This window comes from Papaver somniferum, unplaced genomic scaffold (genome assembly GCF_003573695.1).
Source record: "Papaver somniferum cultivar HN1 unplaced genomic scaffold, ASM357369v1 unplaced-scaffold_152, whole genome shotgun sequence".
Lineage (NCBI taxonomy): Eukaryota > Viridiplantae > Streptophyta > Magnoliopsida > Ranunculales > Papaveraceae > Papaver > Papaver somniferum.
This window is the reverse complement of record NW_020624598.1, coordinates 825,119-840,719: the sequence shown is the minus strand read 5'-3', so window position 1 is coordinate 840,719 and position 15,601 is coordinate 825,119. Positions and strand designations below refer to the sequence as shown.

The following is a 15,601-nucleotide window of genomic DNA, read 5'->3' as shown; positions in this document are numbered from 1 at the left end:
CGTGTTAAGTAGTAAAATTGGTGAGAAACTTTCAGCAATCGATCATACCAGCACTAATGCACCAGAACCCATCAGAACTCTGCAGTTAAGCGTGCTTGGGCGAGAGTAGTACTAAGATGGGTGACCTCTTGGGAAGTCCTCGTGTTGATTGCCTTTTTTATCTTTTTTACTTTTTTTTTTCGCCGGTTTTTCTTATGAAGGCTAGTGACTAGTTAGAAAGCGGGTTACACGAGATAAGATGGAATTTTTATCTCGTGATATATGGGAGGGCGTCTGCCCTAATTGGATGAAAATTCAAAAACCGTGCGTTTGTTTGGATATTTTAATATTTTTTTAACTAAAAAACTATTAAAAAATACATGTTTTTTTATCTCGTGTGCGTTTATTAGGATATTTTAATATTTTTTAACTAAAAAACTATTAAAACGAGATTAGTTGTTCAAAATAACCGCGTCAAGCGTTCTCCTCGTCATAAGGTTTACAGCGAGTCATCACTTGCCCGGATCGGACTTGCCACGAGGAAGTAACGGGCGTTAGATGGATCGAGCCAATACATTGGAGACGTGTTAAGTAGTAAAATTGGTGAGAAACTTTCAGCAATCAATCATACCAGCACTAATGCACCAGAACCCATCAGAACTCTGCAGTTAAGCGTGCTTGGGCGAGAGTAGTACTAAGATGGGTGACCTCTTGGGAAGTCCTCGTGTTGATTGCCTTTTTTATCTTTTTTACTTTTTTTTTTCGCCGGTTTTTCTTATGAAGGCTAGTGACTAGTTAGAAAGCGGGTTACACGAGATAAGATGGAATTTTTATCTCGTGATATATGGGAGGGCGTCTGCCCTAATTGGGTGAAAATTCAAAAACCGTGCGTTTGTTTGGATATTTTTTATCTCGTGTGCGGGTGGGAAAAATACATGTTTTTTTATCTCGTGTGCGTTTATTAGGATATTTTAATATTTTTTAACTAAAAAACTATTAAAACGAGATTAGTTGTTCAAAATAACCGCGTCAAGCGTTCTCCTCGTCATAAGGTTTCCAGCGAGTCATCACTTGCCCGGATCGGACTTGCCACGAGGAAGTAACGGGCGTTAGATGGATCGAGCCAATACATTGGAGACGTGTTAAGTAGTAAAATTGGTGAGAAACTTTCAGCAATAGATCATACCAGCATTAATGCACCAGAACCCATCAGAACTCTGCAGTTAAGCGTGCTTGGGCGAGAGTAGTACTAAGATGGGTGACCTCTTGGGAAGTCCTCGTGTTGATTGCCTTTTTTATCTTTTTTACTTTTTTTTTTCGCCGGTTTTTCTTATGAAGGCTAGTGACTAGTTAGAAAGCGGGTTACACGAGATAAGATGGAATTTTTATCTCGTGATATATGGGAGGGCGTCTGCCCTAATTGGGTGAAAATTCAAAAACCGTGCGTTTGTTTGGATATTTTAATATTTTTTTTTAACTAAAAAACTATTAAAAAATACATGTTTTTTTATCTCGTGTGCCTTTATTAGGATATTTTAATATTTTTTAACTAAAAAACTATTAAAACGAGATTAGTTGTTCAAAATAACCGCGTCAAGCGTTCTCCTCGTCATAAGGTTTCCAGCGAGTCATCACTTGCCCGGATCGGACTTGCCACGAGGAAGTAACGGGCGTTAGATGGATCGAGCCAATACATTGGAGACGTGTTAAGTAGTAAAATTGGTGAGAAATTTTCAGCAATCGATCATACCAGCACTAATGCACCAGAACCCATCAGAACTCTGCAGTTAAGCGTGCTTGGGCGAGAGTAGTACTAAGATGGGTGACCTCTTGGGAAGTCCTCGTGTTGATTGCCTTTTTTATCTTTTTTACTTTTTTTTTTCGCAGGTTTTTCTTATGAAGGCTAGTGACTAGTTAGAAAGCGGGTTACACGAGATAAGATGGAATTTTTATCTCGTGATATATTGGAGGGCGTCTGCCCTAATAGGGTGAAAATTCAAAAACGGTGCGTTTGTTTGGATATTTTTTATCTCGTGTGCGGGTGGGAAAAATACATGTTTTTTTATCTCGTGTGCGTTTATTAGGATATTTTAATATTTTTTAACTAAAAAACTATTAAAACGAGATTAGTTGTTCAAAATAACCACGTCAAGCGTTCTCCTCGTCATAAGGTTTCCAGCGAGTCATCACTTGCCCGAATCGGACTTGCCACGAGGAAGTAACGGGCGTTAGATGGATCGAGCCAATACATTGGAGACGTGTTAAGTAGTAAAATTAGTGAGAAACTTTCAGCAATCAATCATACCAGCACTAATGCACCAGAACCCATCAGAACTCTGCAGTTAAGCGTGCTTGGGCGAGAGTAGTACTAAGATGGGTGACCTCTTGGGAAGTCCTCGTGTTGATTGCCTTTTTTATCTTTTTTACTTTTTTTTTTTCGCCGGTTTTTCTTATGAAGGCTAGTGACTAGTTAGAAAGCGGGTTACACGAGATAAGATGGAATTTTTATCTCGTGATATATGGGAGGGCGTCTGCCCTAATTGGGTGAAAATTCAAAAACCGTGCGTTTGTTTGGATATTTTAATATTTTTTTAACTAAAAAACTATTAAAAAATACATGTGTTTTTTTATCTCGTGTACGTTTATTAGGATATTTTAATATTTTTTAACTATAAAACTATTAAAACGAGATTAGTTGTTCAAAATAACCGCGTCAAACGTTCTCCTCGTCATAAGGTTTCCAGCGAGTCATCACTTGCCCGGATCGGACTTGCCACGAGGAAGTAACGGGCGTTAGATGGATCGAGCCAATACATTGGAGACGTGTTAAGTAATAAAATTGGTGAGAAACTTTCAGCAATCGATCATACCAGCACTAATGCACCAGAACCCATCAGAACTCTGCAGTTAAGCGTGCTTGGGCGAGAGTAGTACTAAGATGGGTGACCTCTTGGGAAGTCCTCGTGTTGATTGCCTTTTTTATCTTTTTTACTTTTTTTTTTCGCCGGTTTTTCTTATGAAGGCTAGTGACTAGTTAGAAAGCGGGTTACACGAGATAAGATGGAATTTTTATCTCGTGATATATGGGAGGGCGTCTGCCCTAATTGGGTGAAAATTCAAAAACCGTGCGTTTGTTTGGATATTTTAATATTTTTTTTAACTAAAAAACTATTAAAAAATACATGTGTTTTTTATCTCGTGTACGTTTATAAGGATATTTTAATATTTTTTAACTATAAAACTATTAAAACGAGATTAGTTGTTCAAAATAACCGCGTCAAGCGTTCTCCTCGTCATAAGGTTTCCAGCGAGTCATCACTTGCCCGGATCGGACTTGCCACGAGGAAGTAACAGGCGTTAGATGGATCGAGCCAATACATTGGAGACGTGTTAAGTAGTAAAATTGGTGAGAAACTTTCAGCAATCGATCATACCAGCACTAATGCACCAGAACCCATCAGAACTCTGCAGTTAAGCGTGCTTGGGCGAGAGTAGTACTAAGATGGGTGACCTCTTGGGAAGTCCTCGTGTTGATTGCCTTTTTTTATCTTTTTTACTTTTTTTTTCGCTGGTTTTTCTTATGAAGGCTAGTGACTAGTTAGAAAGCGGGTTACACGAGATAAGATGGAATTTTTATCTCGTGATATATGGGAGGGCGTCTGCCCTAATTGGGTGAAAATTCAAAAACCGTGCGTTTGTTTGGATATTTTAATATTTTTTTTAACTAAAAAACTATTAAAAAATACATGTTTTTATCTCGTGTGCGTTTATTAGGATATTTTAATATTTTTTAACTAAAAAACTATTAAAACGAGATTAGTTGTTCAAAATAACCGCGTCAAGCGTTCTCCTCGTCATAAGGTTTCCATCGAGTCATCACGTGCCCGGATCGGACTTGCCACGAGGAAGTAACGGGCGTTAGATGGATCGAGCCAATACATTGGAGACGTGTTAAGTAGTAAAATTGGTGAGAAACTTTCAGCAATCGATCATACCAGCACTAATGCACCAGAACCCATCAAAACTCTGCAGTTAAGCGTGCTTAGGCGAGAGTAGTACTAAGATGGGTGACCTCTTGGGAAGTCCTCGTGTTGATTCCCTTTTTTATCTTTTTTACTTTTTTTTTTCGCCGGTTTTTCTTATGAAGGCTAGTGACTAGTTAGAAAGCGGGTTACACGAGATAAGATGGAATTTTTATCTCGTGATATATGGGAGGGCGTCTGCCCTAATTGGGTGAAAATTCAAAAACCGTGCGTTTGTTTGGATATTTTAATATTTTTTTAACTAAAAAACTATTAAAAAATACATGTTTTTATCTCGTGATATATGGGAGGGCGTCTTCCCTAATTGGGTTAAAATCCAAAAACCGTGCGTTTATTAGGATATTTTAATATTTTTTAACTAAAAATCTATTAAAACGACATTAGTTTTTCAAAATAACCGCGTCAAGCGTTCTCCTCGTCATAAGGTTTCCAGCGATTCATCACTTGCCCGGATCGGACTTGCCACGAGGAAGTAACGGGCGTTAGATGGATCGAGCCAATACATTGGAGACGTGTTAAGTAGTAAAATTGGTGAGAAACTTTCAGCAATCGATCATACCAGCACTAATGCACCAGAACCCATCAGAACTCTGCAGTTAAGCGTGTTTGGGCGAGAGTAGTACTAAGATGGGTGACCTCTTGGGAAGTCCTCGTGTTGATTGCCTTTTTTATCTTTTTTACTTTTTTTTTCGCCGGTTTTTCTTATGAAGGCTAGTGACTAGTTAGAAAGCGGGTTACACGAGATAAGATGGAATTTTTATCTCGTGATATATGGGAGGGCGTCTGCCCTAATTGGGTGAAAATTCAAAAACCGTGCGTTTGTTTGGATATTTTAATATTTTTTTTAACTAAAAAACTATTAAAAAATACATGCTTTTTATCTCGTGTGCGTTTATTAGGATATTTTAATATTTTTTAACTAAAAAACTATTAAAACGAGATTAGTTGTTCAAAATAACCGCGTCAAGCGTTCTCCTCGTCATAAGGTTTCCAGCGAGTCATCACGTGCCCGGATCGGACTTGCCACGAGGAAGTAACGGGCGTTAGATGGATCGAGCCAATACATTGGAGACGTGTTAAGTAGTAAAATTGGTGAGAAACTTTCAGCAATCGATCATACCAGCACTAATGCACCATAACCCATCAGAACTCTGCAGTTAAGCGTGCTTGGGCGAGAGTAGTACTAAGATGGGTGACCTCTTGGGAAGTCCTCGTGTTGATTGCCTTTTTTATCTTTTTTACTTTTTTTTTCGCCGGTTTTTCTTATGAAGGCTAGTGACTAGTTAGAAAGCGGGTTACACGAGATAAGATGGAATTTTTATCTCGTGATATATGGGAGGGCGTCTGCCCTAATTGGGTGAAAATTCAAAAACCGTGCGTTTGTTTGGATATTTTAATATTTTTTTTAACTAAAAAACTATTAAAAAATACATGTTTTTATCTCGTGTGCGTTTATTAGGATATTTTAATATTTTTTAACTAAAAAACTATTAAAACGAGATTAGTTGTTCAAAATAACCGCGTCAAGCGTTCTCCTCGTCATAAGGTTTCCATCGAGTCATCACGTGCCCGGATCGGACTTGCCACGAGGAAGTAACGGGCGTTAGATGGATCGAGCCAATACATTGGAGACGTGTTAAGTAGTAAAATTGGTGAGAAACTTTCAGCAATCGATCATACCAGCACTAATGCACCAGAACCCATCAAAACTCTGCAGTTAAGCGTGCTTGGGCGAGAGTAGTACTAAGATGGGTGACCTCTTGGGAAGTCCTCGTGTTGATTCCCTTTTTTATCTTTTTTACTTTTTTTTTTCGCCGGTTTTTCTTATGAAGGCTAGTGACTAGTTAGAAAGCGGGTTACACGAGATAAGATGGAATTTTTATCTCGTGATATATGGGAGGGCGTCTGCCCTAATTGGGTGAAAATTCAAAAACCGTGCGTTTGTTTGGATATTTTAATATTTTTTTAACTAAAAAACTATTAAAAAATACATGTTTTTATCTCGTGATATATGGGAGGGCGTCTTCCCTAATTGGGTTAAAATCCAAAAACCGTGCGTTTATTAGGATATTTTAATATTTTTTAACTAAAAATCTATTAAAACGACATTAGTTTTTCAAAATAACCGCGTCAAGCGTTCTCCTCGTCATAAGGTTTCCAGCGATTCATCACTTGCCCGGATCGGACTTGCCACGAGGAAGTAACGGGCGTTAGATGGATCGAGCCAATACATTGGAGACGTGTTAAGTAGTAAAATTGGTGAGAAACTTTCAGCAATCGATCATACCAGCACTAATGCACCAGAACCCATCAGAACTCTGCAGTTAAGCGTGCTTGGGCGAGAGTAGTACTAAGATGGGTGACCTCTTGGGAAGTCCTCGTGTTGATTGCCTTTTTTATTTATTTTTACTTTTTTTTTCGCCGGTTATTCTTATGAAGGCTAGTGACTAGTTAGAAAGCGGGTTGCACGAGATAAGATGGATTTTTTTATCTCGTGATATATGGGAGGGCGTCTGCCCTAATTGGGTGAAAATCCAAAAACCGTGCATTTATTTGGATATTTTAATATTTTTTAACTAAAAACTATTAAAACGAGATTATTAGTTCAAAATAACCGCGTCAAGCGTTCTCCTCGTCATAAGGTTTCCAGCGAGTCATCACTTGCCCGGATCGGACTTGCCACGAGGAAGTAACGGGCGTTAGATGGATCGAGCCAATACATTGGAGACGTGTTAAGTAGTAAAATTGGTGAGAAACTTTCAGCAATCGATCATACCAGCACTAATGCACCAGAACCCATCAGAACTCTGCAGTTAAGCGTGCTTGGGCGAGAGTAGTACTAAGATGGGTGACCTCTTGGGAAGTCCTCGTGTTGATTGCCTTTTTTATTTATTTTTACTTTTTTTTTCGCCGGTTATTCTTATGAAGGCTAGTGACTAGTTAGAAAGCGGGTTGCACGAGATAAGATGGATTTTTTTATCTCGTGATATATGGGAGGGCGTCTGCTCTAATTGGGTGAAAATCCAAAAACCGTGCATTTATTTGGATATTTTAATATTTTTTAACTAAAAACTATTAAAACGAGATTAGTAGTTCAAAATAACCGCGTCAAGCGTTCTCCTCGTCATAAGGTTTCCAGCGAGTCATCACTTGCCCGGATCGGACTTGCCACGAGGAAATAACGGGCGTTAGATGGATCGAGCCAATACATTGGAGACGTGTTAAGTAGTAAAATTGGTGAGAAACTTTCAGCAATCGATCATACCAGCACTAATGCACCAGAACCCATCAGAACTCTGCAGTTAAGCGTGCTTGGGCGAGAGTAGTACTAAGATGGGTGACCTCTTGGGAAGTCCTCGTGTTGATTGCCTTTTTTATTTATTTTTACTTTTTTTTTCGCCGGTTATTCTTATGAAGGCTAGTGACTAGTTAGAAAGCGGGTTGCACGAGATAAGATGGATTTTTTTATCTCGTGATATATGGGAGGGCGTCTGCTCTAATTGGGTGAAAATCCGTGCATTTATTTGGATATTTTAATATTTTTTAACTAAAAACTATTAAAACGAGATTAGTAGTTCAAAATAACCGCGTCAAGCGTTCTCCTCGTCATAAGGTTTCCAGCGAGTCATCACTTGCCCGGATCGGACTTGCCACGAGGAAGTAACGGGCGTTAGATGGATCGAGCCAATACATTGGAGACGTGTTAAGTAGTAAAATTGGTGAGAAACTTTCAGCAATCGATCATACCAGCACTAATGCACCAGAACCCATCAGAACTCTGCAGTTAAGCGTGCTTGGGCGAGAGTAGTACTAAGATGGGTGACCTCTTGGGAAGTCCTCGTGTTGATTGCCTTTTTTATTTATTTTTACTTTTTTTTTCGCCGGTTATTCTTATGAAGGCTAGTGACTAGTAAGAAAGCGGGTTGCACGAGATAAGATGGATTTTTTATCTCGTGATATATGGGAGGGCGTCTGCCCTAATTGGGTGAAAATCCAAAAACCGTGCATTTATTTGGATATTTTAATATTTTTTAACTAAAAAACTATTAAAACGAGATTAGTAGTTCAAAATAACCGCGTCAAGCGTTCTCCTCGTCATAAGGTTTCCAGCGAGTCATCACTTGCCCGGATCGGACTTGCCACGAGGAAGTAACGGGCGTTAGATGGATCGAGCCAATACATTGGAGACGTGTTAAGTAGTAAAATTGGTGAGAAACTTTCAGCAATCGATCATACCAGCACTAATGCACCAGAACCCATCAGAACTCTGCAGTTAAGCGTGCTTGGGCGAGAGTAGTACTAAGATGGGTGACCTCTTGGGAAGTCCTCGTGTTGATTGCCTTTTTTATCTTTTTTACTTTTTTTTTTCGCCGGTTTTTCTTATGAAGGCTAGTGACTAGTTAGAAAGCGGGTTACACGAGATAAGATGGAATTTTTATCTCGTGATATATGGGAGGGCGTCTGCCCTAATTGGGTGAAAATTGAAAAACCGTGCGTTTGTTTGGATATTTTAATATTTTTTTAACTAAAAAACTATTAAAAAATACATGTGTTTTTTATCTCGTGTACGTTTATTAGGATATTTTAATATTTTTTAACTAAAAAACTATTAAAACGAGATTAGTTGTTCAAAATAACCGCGTCAAGCGTTCTCCTCGTCATAAGGTTTCCAGCGAGTCATCACTTGCCCGGATCGGACTTGCCACGAGGAAGTAACGGGCGTTAGATGGATCGAGCCAATACATTGGAGACGTGTTAAGTAGTAAAATTGGTGAGAAACTTTCAGCAATCGATCATACCAGCACTAATGCACCAGAACCCATCAGAACTCTGCAGTTAAGCGTGCTTGGGCGAGAGTAGTACTAAGATGGGTGACCTCTTGGGAAGTCCTCGTGTTGATTGCCTTTTTTATCTTTTTTACTTTTTTTTTCGCCGGTTTTTCTTATGAAGGCTAGTGACTAGTTAGAAAGCGGGTTACACGAGATAAGATGGAATTTTTATCTCGTGATATATGGGAGGGCGTCTGCCCTAATTGGGTGAAAATTCAAAAACCGTGCGTTTGTTTGGATATTTTAATATTTTTTTTAACTAAAAAACTATTAAAAAATACATGTTTTTATCTCGTGTGCGTTTATTAGGATATTTTAATATTTTTTAACTAAAAAACTATTAAAACGAGATTAGTTGTTCAAAATAACCGTGTCAAGCGTTCTCCTCGTCATAAGGTTTCCAGCGAGTCATCACTTGCCCGGATCGGACTTGCCACGAGGAAGTAACGGGCGTTAGATGGATCGAGCCAATACATTGGAGACGTGTTAAGTAGTAAAATTGGTGAGAAACTTTCAGCAATCGATCATACCAGCACTAATGCACCAGAACCCATCAGAACTCTGCAGTTAAGCGTGCTTGGGCGAGAGTAGTACTAAGATGGGTGACCTCTTGGGAAGTCCTCGTGTTGATTGCCTTTTTTATCTTTTTTACTCTTTTTTTTCGCCGGTTTTTCTTATGAAGGCTAGTGACTAGTTAGAAAGCGGGTTACACGAGATAAGATGGAATTTTTATCTCGTGATATATGGTAGGGCGTCTGCCCTAATTGGGTGAAAATTCAAAAACCGTGCGTTTGTTTGGATATTTTAATATTTTTTTTAACTAAAAAACTATTAAAAAATACATGTTTTTATCTCGTGATATATGGGAGGGCGTCTGCCCCAATTGGGTTAAATTCCAAAAACCGTGCGTTTATTAGGATATTTTAATATTTTTTAACTAAAAAACTATTAAAACGAGATTAGTTGTTCAAAATAACCGCGTCAAGCGTTCTCCTCGTCATAAGGTTTCCAGCGAGTCATCACTTGCCCGGATCGGACTTGCCACGAGGAAGTAACGGGCGTTAGATGGATCGAGCCAATACATTGGAGACGTGTTAAGTAGTAAAATTGGTGAGAAACTTTCACCAATCGATCATACCAACACTAATGCACCAGAACCCATCAAAACTCTGCAGTTAAGCGTGCTTGGGCGAGAGTAATACTAAGATGGGTGACCTCTTGGGACGTCCTCGTGTTGATTGCCTTTTTTATCTTTTTTACTTTTTTTTTCGCCGGTTTTTCTTATGAAGGCTAGTGACTAGTTAGAAAGCGGGTTACACGAGATAAGATGGAATTTTTCTCTCGTGATATATGGGAGGGCGTCTGCCCCAATTGGGTTAAAATCCAAAAACCGTGCGTTTATTAGGATATTTTAATATTTTTTAACTAAAAAACTATTAAAACGAGATTAGTTGTTCAAAATAACCGCGTCAAGCGTTCTCCTCGTCATACGGTTTCCAGCGAGTCATCACTTGGCCGGAACGGACTTGCCACGAGGAAGTAACGGGCGTTAGATGGATCAAGCCAATACATTGGAGACGTGTTAAGTAGTAAAATTGGTGAGAAACTTTCAGCAATCGATCATACCAGCACTAATGCACCAGAACCCATCAGAACTCTGCAGTTAAGCGTGTTTGGGCGAGAGTAGTACTAAGATGGGTGACCTCTTGGGAAGTCCTCGTGTTGATTGCCTTTTTTACCTTTTTTACTTTTTTTTTTTCGCCGGTTTTTCTTATGAAGGCTAGTGACTAGTTAGAAAGCGGGTTACACGAGATAAGATGGAATTTTTATCTCGTGATATATGGGAGGGCGTCTGCCCTAATTGGGTGAAAATTCAAAAACCGTGCGTTTGTTTGGATATTTTAATATTTTTTTTAACTAAAAAACTATTAAAAAATACATGTTTTTATCTCGTGTGCGTTTATTAGGATATTTTAATATTTTTTAACTAAAAAACTATTAAAACGAGATTAGTTGTTCAAAATAACCGCGTCAAGCGTTCTCCTCGTCATAAGGTTTCCAGCGAGTCATCACTTGCCCGGATCGGACTTGCCACGAGGAAGTAACGGGCGTTAGATGGATCGAGCCAATACATTGGAGACGTGTTAAGTAGTAAAATTGGTGAGAAACTTTCAGCAATCGATCATACCAGCACTAATGCACCAGAACCCATCAGAACTCTGCAGTTAAGCGTGCTTGGGCGAGAGTAGTACTAAGATGGGTGACCTCTTGGGACGTCCTCGTGTTGATTGCCTTTTTTTTATCTTTTTTACTTTTTTTTTTCGCCGGTTTTTCTTATGAAGGCTAGTGACTAGTTAGAAAGCGGGTTACACGAGATAAGATGGAATTTTTCTCTCGTGATATATGGGAGGGCGTCTGCCCTAATTGGGTGAAAATTCAAAACCGTGCGTTTGTTTGGATATTTTAATATTTTTTTTAACTAAAAAACTATTAAAAAATACATGTTTTTATCTCGTGATATATGGGAGGGCGTCTGCCCCAATTGGGTTAAAATCCAAAAACCGTGCGTTTATTAGGATATTTTAATATTTTTTAACTAAAAAACTATTAAAACGAGATTAGTTTTTCAAAATAACCGCGTCAAGCGTTCTCCTCGTCATACGGTTTCCAGCGAGTCATCACTTGGCCGGAACGGACTTGCCACGAGGAAGTAACGGGCGTTAGATGGATCAAGCCAATACATTGGAGACGTGTTAAGTAGTAAAATTGGTGAGAAACTTTCAGCAATCGATCATACCAGCACTAATGCACCAGAACCCATCAGAACTCTGCAGTTAAGCGTGCTTGGGCGAGAGTAGTACTAAGATGGGTGACCTCTTGGGAAGTCCTCGTGTTGATTGCCTTTTTTTATCTTTTTTACTTTTTTTTTTCGCCGGTTTTTCTTATGAAGGCTAGTGACTAGTTAGAAAGCGGGTTACACGAGATAAGATGGAATTTTTATCTCGTGATATATGGGAGGGCGTCTGCCCTAATTGGGTGAAAATTCAAAAACCGTGCGTTTGTTTGGATATTTTAATATTTTTTTAACTAAAAAACTATTAAAAAATACATGTTTTTTTTATCTCGTGTGCGTTTATTAGGATATTTTAATATTTTTTAACTAAAAAACTATTAAAACGAGATTAGTTGTTCAAAATAACCGCGTCAAGCGTTCTCCTCGTCATAAGGTTTCCAGCGAGTCATCACTTGCCCGGATCGGACTTGCCACGAGGAAGTAACGGGCGTTAGATGGATCGAGCCAATACATTGGAGACGTGTTAAGTAGTAAAATTGGTGAGAAACTTTCAGCAATCGGTCATACCAGCACTAATGCACCAGAATCCATCAGAACTCTGCAGTTAAGCGGAAGTCCTCGTGTTGATTGCCTTTTTTATCTTTTTTACTTTTTTTTTCGCCGGTTTTTCTTATGAAGGATAGTGACTAGTTAGAAAGCGGGTTACACGAGATAAGATGGAATTTTTATCTCGTGATATATGGGAGGGCGTCTGCCCTAATTGGGTGAAAATTCAAAAACCGTGCGTTTGTTTGGATATTTTAATATTTTTTTTAACTAAAAAACTATTAAAAAATACATGTTTTTATCTCGTGATATATGGGAGGGCGTCTGCCCTAATTGGGTTAAAATCCAAAAACCGTGCGTTTATTAGGATATTTTAATATTTTTTAACTAAAAAACTATTAAAACGAGATTAGTTGTTCAAAATAACCGCGTCAAGCTTTCTCCTCGTCATAAGGTTTCCAGCGATTCATCACTTGCCCGGATCGGACTTGCCACGAGGAAGTAACGGGCGTTAGATGGATCGAGCCAATACATTGGAGACGTGTCAAGTAGTAAAATTGGTGAGAAACTTTCAGCAATCGATCCTACCAGCACTAATGCACCAGAACCCATCAGAACTCTGCAGTTAAGCGTGCTTGGGCGAGAGTAGTACTAATATGGGTGACCTCTTGGGAAGTCCTCGTGTTGATTGCCTTTTTTATCTTTTTTACTTTTTTTTTTCGCTGGTTTTTCTTATGAAGGCTAGTGACTAGTTAGAAAGCGGGTTACACGAGATAAGATGGATTTTTTATCTCGTGATATATGGGAGGGCGTCTACCCTAATTATGTGAAAATTCAAAAACCGTGCGTTTGTTTGGATATTTTAATATTTTTTTAACTAAAAAACTATTAAAAAATACATGTTTTTATCTCGTGATATATGGGAGGGCGTCTGCCCTAATTGGGTTAAAATCCAAAAACCGTGCGTTTATTAGGATATTTTAATATTTTTTAACTAAAAATCTATTAAAACGACATTAGTTTTTCAAAATAACCGCGTCAAGCGTTCTCCTCGTCATAAGGTTTCCAGCGATTCATCACTTGCCCGGATCGGACTTGCCACGAGGAAGTAACGGGCGTTAGATGGATCGAGCCAATACATTGGAGACGTGTTAAGTAGTAAAATTGGTGAGAAACTTTTAGCAATCGATCATACCAGCACTAATGCACAAGAACCCATCAGAACTCTGCAGTTAAGCGTGCTTGGGCGAGAGTAGTACTAATATGGGTGACCTCTTGGGAAGTCCTCGTGTTGATTGCCTTTTTTATCTTTTTTACTTTTTTTTTCGCCGGTTTTTCTTATGAAGGCTAGTGACTAGTTAGAAAGCGGGTTACACGAGATAAGATGGAATTTTTATCTCGTGATATATGGGAGGGCGTCTGCCCTAATTGGGTGAAAATTCAAAAACCGTGCGTTTGTTTGGATATTTTAATATTTTTTTAACTAAAAAACTATTAAAAAATACATGTTTTTATCTCGTGATATATGGGAGGGCGTCTGCCCTAATTGGGTTAAAATCCAAAAACCGTGCGTTTATTAGGATATTTTAATATTTTTTAACTAAAAAACTATTAAAACGAGATTAGTTGTTCAAAATAACCGCGTCAAGCGTTCTCCTCGTCATAAGGTTTCCAGCGAGTCATCACTTGCCCGGATCGGACTTGCCACGAGGAAGTAACGGGCGTTAGATGGATCGAGCCAATACATTGGAGACGTGTTAAGTAGTAAAATTGGTGAAAAACTTTCAGCAATCGATCATACCAGCACTAATGCACCAGAACCCATCAGAACTCTGCAGTTAAGCGTGCTTGGGCGAGAGTAGTACTAATATGGGTGACCTCTTGGGAAGTCCTCGTGTTGATTGCCTTTTTTATCTTTTTTACTTTTTTTTTTCGCCGGTTTTTCTTATGAAGGCTAGTGACTAGTTAGAAAGCGGGTTACACGAGATAAGATGGAATTTTTATCTCGTGATATATAGGAGGGCGTCTGCCCTAATTGGGTGAAAATTCAAAAACCGTGCGTTTGTTTGGATATTTTAATATTTTTTTTAACTAAAAACTATTAAAAAATACATGTTTTTATCTCGTGATATATGGGAGGGCGTCTGCCCTAATTGGGTTAAAATCCAAAAACCGTGCGTTTATTAGGATATTTTAATATTTTTTAACTAAAAAACTATTAAAACGAGATTAGTTGTTCAAAATAACCGCGTCAAGCGTTCTCCTCGTCATAAGGTTTCCAGCGAGTCATCACTTGCCCGGATCGGACTTGCCACGAGGAAGTAACGGGCGTTAGATGGATCGAGCCAATACATTGGAGACGTGTTAAGTAGTAAAATTGGTGAGAAACTTTCAGCAATCGATCATACCAGCACTAATGCACCAGAACCCATCAGAACTCTGTAGTTAAGATGGGTGACCTCTTTGGGAAGTTCTCGTGTTGATTGCCTTTTTTATCTTTTTTACTTTTTTTTTTTCGCCGGTTTCTTATGAAGGCTAGTGACTAGTTAGAAAGCGGGTTACACGAGATAAGATGGAATTTTTATCTCGTGATATATGGGAGGGCGTCTGCCCTAATTGGGTGAAAATTCAAAAACCGTGCGTTTGTTTGGATATTTTAATATTTTTTTTAACTAAAAAACTATTAAAAAATACATGTTTTTATCTCGTGCCCTAATTGGGTTAAAATAAAAAAACCGTGCGTTTATTAGGATATTTTAATATTTTTTAACTAAAAAACTATTAAAACGAGATTAGTTGTTCAAAATAACCGCGTCAAGCGTTCTCCTCGTCATAAGGTTTCCAGCGAGTCATCACTTGCCCGGATCGGACTTGCCACGAGGAAGTAACGGGCGTTAGATGGATCGAGCCAATACATTGGAGACGTGTTAAGTAGTAAAATTGGTGAGAAACTTTCAGCAAACGATCATACCAGCACTAATGCACCAGAACCCATTAGAACTCTGCAGTTAAGCGTGCTTGGGCGAGAGTAGTACTAAGATGGGTGACCTCTTGGGAAGTCCTCGTGTTGATTGCCTTTTTTATCCTTTTTACTTTTTTTTTTCGCCGGTTTTTCTTATGAAGGCTAGTGACTAGTTAGAAAGCGGGTTACACGAGATAAGATGAAATTTTTATCTCGTGATATATGGGAGGGCGTCTGCCCTAATTGGGTGAAAATTCAAAAACCGTGCGTTTGTTTGGATATTTTAATATTTTTTTTAACTAAACCAACATGAGCAAGTGAAACGCCGATCGCTTCATAGATAAACCAACCATACTAAAGCAAGTGAAACGGCGATCGCTTCATAGATAGACCAGCCATATCAAAGCAAGTGAAACGCCGATCGCTTCATAGATAGACCAACCAAAAC

The 15,601-nt window shown here is 38.8% G+C and overlaps 25 non-coding genes and 1 pseudogene across 25 annotated transcripts; all 26 read left to right on the top strand.

The window, feature by feature from the left end:
* Positions 1–34: 34 nt before the first annotated feature.
* Positions 35–153, top strand: LOC113336315. The gene has a single exon (XR_003353693.1). It is a non-coding gene; the product is annotated as a 5S ribosomal RNA (ribosomal RNA).
* A 443-nt stretch (positions 154–596) lies between these two features.
* LOC113336361 lies at positions 597–715 on the top strand. Its single transcript, XR_003353736.1, has one exon. It is a non-coding gene; the product is annotated as a 5S ribosomal RNA (ribosomal RNA).
* A 436-nt stretch (positions 716–1,151) lies between these two features.
* Positions 1,152–1,270, top strand: LOC113336506. The gene has a single exon (XR_003353880.1). It is a non-coding gene; the product is annotated as a 5S ribosomal RNA (ribosomal RNA).
* Positions 1,271–1,715: 445 nt separating this feature from the next.
* On the top strand, positions 1,716–1,834 carry LOC113336314. The gene has a single exon (XR_003353692.1). It is a non-coding gene; the product is annotated as a 5S ribosomal RNA (ribosomal RNA).
* Positions 1,835–2,270: 436 nt separating this feature from the next.
* LOC113336360 lies at positions 2,271–2,389 on the top strand. Its single transcript, XR_003353735.1, has one exon. It is a non-coding gene; the product is annotated as a 5S ribosomal RNA (ribosomal RNA).
* A 446-nt stretch (positions 2,390–2,835) lies between these two features.
* On the top strand, positions 2,836–2,954 carry LOC113336313. The gene has a single exon (XR_003353691.1). It is a non-coding gene; the product is annotated as a 5S ribosomal RNA (ribosomal RNA).
* A 445-nt stretch (positions 2,955–3,399) lies between these two features.
* On the top strand, positions 3,400–3,518 carry LOC113336312. The gene has a single exon (XR_003353689.1). It is a non-coding gene; the product is annotated as a 5S ribosomal RNA (ribosomal RNA).
* Positions 3,519–3,960: 442 nt separating this feature from the next.
* LOC113336543 lies at positions 3,961–4,079 on the top strand. Its single transcript, XR_003353916.1, has one exon. It is a non-coding gene; the product is annotated as a 5S ribosomal RNA (ribosomal RNA).
* Positions 4,080–4,567: 488 nt separating this feature from the next.
* Positions 4,568–4,686, top strand: LOC113336419. The gene has a single exon (XR_003353791.1). It is a non-coding gene; the product is annotated as a 5S ribosomal RNA (ribosomal RNA).
* A 442-nt stretch (positions 4,687–5,128) lies between these two features.
* On the top strand, positions 5,129–5,247 carry LOC113336490. The gene has a single exon (XR_003353863.1). It is a non-coding gene; the product is annotated as a 5S ribosomal RNA (ribosomal RNA).
* A 441-nt stretch (positions 5,248–5,688) lies between these two features.
* LOC113336526 lies at positions 5,689–5,807 on the top strand. Its single transcript, XR_003353899.1, has one exon. It is a non-coding gene; the product is annotated as a 5S ribosomal RNA (ribosomal RNA).
* A 488-nt stretch (positions 5,808–6,295) lies between these two features.
* LOC113336613 lies at positions 6,296–6,414 on the top strand. The gene has a single exon (XR_003353970.1). It is a non-coding gene; the product is annotated as a 5S ribosomal RNA (ribosomal RNA).
* A 370-nt stretch (positions 6,415–6,784) lies between these two features.
* On the top strand, positions 6,785–6,903 carry LOC113336612. The gene has a single exon (XR_003353969.1). It is a non-coding gene; the product is annotated as a 5S ribosomal RNA (ribosomal RNA).
* A 370-nt stretch (positions 6,904–7,273) lies between these two features.
* LOC113336611 lies at positions 7,274–7,392 on the top strand. Its single transcript, XR_003353967.1, has one exon. It is a non-coding gene; the product is annotated as a 5S ribosomal RNA (ribosomal RNA).
* Positions 7,393–7,755: 363 nt separating this feature from the next.
* Positions 7,756–7,874, top strand: LOC113336610. Its single transcript, XR_003353966.1, has one exon. It is a non-coding gene; the product is annotated as a 5S ribosomal RNA (ribosomal RNA).
* Positions 7,875–8,244: 370 nt separating this feature from the next.
* LOC113336609 lies at positions 8,245–8,363 on the top strand. The gene has a single exon (XR_003353965.1). It is a non-coding gene; the product is annotated as a 5S ribosomal RNA (ribosomal RNA).
* Positions 8,364–8,807: 444 nt separating this feature from the next.
* Positions 8,808–8,926, top strand: LOC113336607. The gene has a single exon (XR_003353963.1). It is a non-coding gene; the product is annotated as a 5S ribosomal RNA (ribosomal RNA).
* Positions 8,927–9,367: 441 nt separating this feature from the next.
* LOC113336605 lies at positions 9,368–9,486 on the top strand. The gene has a single exon (XR_003353962.1). It is a non-coding gene; the product is annotated as a 5S ribosomal RNA (ribosomal RNA).
* A 489-nt stretch (positions 9,487–9,975) lies between these two features.
* Positions 9,976–10,094, top strand: LOC113336571 (annotated as a pseudogene).
* Positions 10,095–10,463: 369 nt separating this feature from the next.
* Positions 10,464–10,582, top strand: LOC113336418. The gene has a single exon (XR_003353790.1). It is a non-coding gene; the product is annotated as a 5S ribosomal RNA (ribosomal RNA).
* A 443-nt stretch (positions 10,583–11,025) lies between these two features.
* Positions 11,026–11,144, top strand: LOC113336473. The gene has a single exon (XR_003353844.1). It is a non-coding gene; the product is annotated as a 5S ribosomal RNA (ribosomal RNA).
* Positions 11,145–11,634: 490 nt separating this feature from the next.
* On the top strand, positions 11,635–11,753 carry LOC113336604. The gene has a single exon (XR_003353961.1). It is a non-coding gene; the product is annotated as a 5S ribosomal RNA (ribosomal RNA).
* Positions 11,754–12,765: 1,012 nt separating this feature from the next.
* On the top strand, positions 12,766–12,884 carry LOC113336486. The gene has a single exon (XR_003353858.1). It is a non-coding gene; the product is annotated as a 5S ribosomal RNA (ribosomal RNA).
* A 488-nt stretch (positions 12,885–13,372) lies between these two features.
* LOC113336502 lies at positions 13,373–13,491 on the top strand. The gene has a single exon (XR_003353875.1). It is a non-coding gene; the product is annotated as a 5S ribosomal RNA (ribosomal RNA).
* Positions 13,492–13,978: 487 nt separating this feature from the next.
* On the top strand, positions 13,979–14,097 carry LOC113336415. The gene has a single exon (XR_003353787.1). It is a non-coding gene; the product is annotated as a 5S ribosomal RNA (ribosomal RNA).
* A 1,051-nt stretch (positions 14,098–15,148) lies between these two features.
* Positions 15,149–15,267, top strand: LOC113336447. The gene has a single exon (XR_003353818.1). It is a non-coding gene; the product is annotated as a 5S ribosomal RNA (ribosomal RNA).
* Positions 15,268–15,601: the final 334 nt, after the last annotated feature.